The 2,500-nt window shown below is 50.5% G+C and overlaps 1 non-coding gene across 1 annotated transcript; it reads right to left on the reverse strand.

Moving 5' to 3' along the window:
• Window positions 1-493: 493 nt before the first annotated feature.
• On the reverse strand, window positions 494-648 carry LOC143341533 (5.8S ribosomal RNA). The gene has a single exon (XR_013079633.1). It is a non-coding gene; the product is annotated as a 5.8S ribosomal RNA (ribosomal RNA).
• Window positions 649-2,500: the final 1,852 nt, after the last annotated feature.

Consider the following 2,500-nt stretch of genomic DNA (forward strand, 5'->3'; position numbering starts at 1 on the left):
GTGTCCTTTTTGTTATGCTCCAAAACTAGTATACGCTTTATTTTCTCTTTCCTTTGCATAAATTATTAACTTCGGGCAACGTCGGGAGCGCCGGTAATCATTAGATTTGTACGAAACGCGATTTGCGCCCCACGGTGGTTTTTAGTGCCGTCAAAGTCAGAAATCGTAGGAGCGGTGCTTTAACGGGCGGTCGTGATGATACTCCAGACAACACGACGCACGACGCCGTAAAACACTCGCGCGAGTCCAGACTGATCTCTGCCTCACCACGCAAGGGGTGCGCAAACTTGCCAATAATATATAATATTTATTCTTTTTCGTACGTCCAGCGACAAACGCCAACGAAATACCCAAATTCTCGCTCGTACGTTGATACCTTTCTCTTCATCGACCCGGCTCCGAAACGTTCTTCGCCATCTCCCCGAAAGGAGAGGTAAACGACGGCGGGGTTAGGGAATCTGAGAACAACGCAAGCAGTTTTAGGACAAGTGAACGACCCTCAGCCAGGCGTGGTCCAGGAATTTTATCCGTGGACCGCAATGTGCGTTCGAAATGTCGATGTTCATGTGTCCTGCAGTTCACACGTTGACGCGCAATTAGCTGCGTTCTTCATCGACCCACGAGCCAAGTGATCCACCGTTCAGGGTAATCATATACAATTTACAATTTTTTTCTTTGTATTTAAAAATGCTCCTTGTTCTTTGCTTTAAAAATATTCGATGTTCGCACCTCCGACCAGCGTATCGACGGAGGATTGAACGCGCCATATCGACGACAAAAGTTTCTTTTTGTTTCCTGAATGACGGAAAACCATCGTTCGACGGCCGGGCGTACAGTACATTCAAAAGCCTTTGCGCGTGGCTGCGACCAAACGGGTATAATACACCCGTATATTCTTGGTTCCGAACAGTAACTTCACGCGCAATCGGGCGAACGCACGCGGCAGCGCCCATCGGTTGCTCGATGAAATCGATGCGATAAACTACAGCCTTCTCGGCTGGTCGTCGTTAGTCGCGCGAGCAACGGATGGCCGCACAATCGACGCGTCGTCGTTTGCGATTATTCGCCTCACGTTAGCCATGAGTATGTATATTATTCATTTACGAACGAACGCGGCAGCGTCCATCGGTTGCTCGATGAAATCGATGCGATAAACTACAGCCGTCTCGGCTGGTCGTCGTTAGTCGCGCGAGCAACGATGGCCGCAAAATCGACGCGTCGTCGTTTGCGATTATTCGCCTCAAGTTAGCCATGAGTATGTATAACATTCATTTACGAACGAACGCGGCAGCGTCCATCGGTTGCTCGATGAAATCGATGCGATAAACTACAGCCGTTTCGGCTGGTCGTCGTTAGTCGCGCGAGCAACGATGGCCGCAAAATCGACGCGTCGTCGTTTGCGATTATTCGCCTCAAGTTAGCCATGAGTATGTATATTATTCATTTACGAACGAACGCGGCAGCGTCCATCGGTTGCTCGATGAAATCGATGCGATAAACTACAGCCGTTTCGGCTGGTCGTCGTTAGTCGCGCGAGCAACGATGGCCGCAAAATCGACGCGTCGTCGTTTGCGATTATTCGCCTCAAGTTAGCCATGAGTATGTATATTATTCATTTACGAACGAACGCGGCAGCGTCCATCGGTTGCTCGATGAAATCGATGCGATAAACTACAGCCGTTTCGGCTGGTCGTCGTTAGTCGCGCGAGCAACGATGGCCGCAAAATCGACGCGTCGTCGTTTGCGATTATTCGCCTCAAGTTAGCCATGAGTATGTATATTATTCATTTACGAACGAACGCGGCAGCGTCCACCGGTTGCTCGATGAAATCGATGCGATAAACTACAGCCGTCTCGGCTGGTCGTCGTTAGTCGCGCGAGCAACGATGGCCGCAAAATCGACGCGTCGTCGTTTGCGATTATTCGCCTCTGGCTATCCGTGAGTATGTATAATATTCATATACGAACGAACGCGGCAGCGCCCATCGGTTGCTCGATGAAATCGATGCGATAAACTACAGCCTTCTCGGCTGGTCGTCGTTAGTCGCGCGAGCAACGATGGCCGCAAAATCGACGCGTCGTCGTTTGCGATCATTCGCCTCAGGCTATCCGTGAGTATGTATAATATTCATTTACGAACGAACGCGGCAGCGTCCATCGGTTGCTCGATGAAATCGATGCGATAAACTACAGCCGTTTCGGCTGGTCGTCGTTAGTCGCGCGAGCAACGATGGCCGCAAAATCGACGCGTCGTCGTTTGCGATCATTCGCCTCAGGCTATCCGTGAGTATGTATAACATTCATTTACGAACGAACGCGGCAGCGTCCATCGGTTGCTCGATGAAATCGATGCGATAAACTACAGCCGTCTCGGCTGATCGTCGTTAGTCGCGCGAGCAACGATGGCCGCACAATCGACGCGTCGTCGTTTGCGATTATTCGCCTCAGGCTATCCGTGAGTATGTATAACATTCATTTACGAACGAACGCGGCAGCGTCC

The sequence above is a fragment of the Colletes latitarsis genome, chromosome 4, assembly GCF_051014445.1.
Source record: "Colletes latitarsis isolate SP2378_abdomen chromosome 4, iyColLati1, whole genome shotgun sequence".
In the NCBI taxonomy this organism is placed as follows: Eukaryota; Metazoa; Arthropoda; class Insecta; order Hymenoptera; family Colletidae; genus Colletes; species Colletes latitarsis.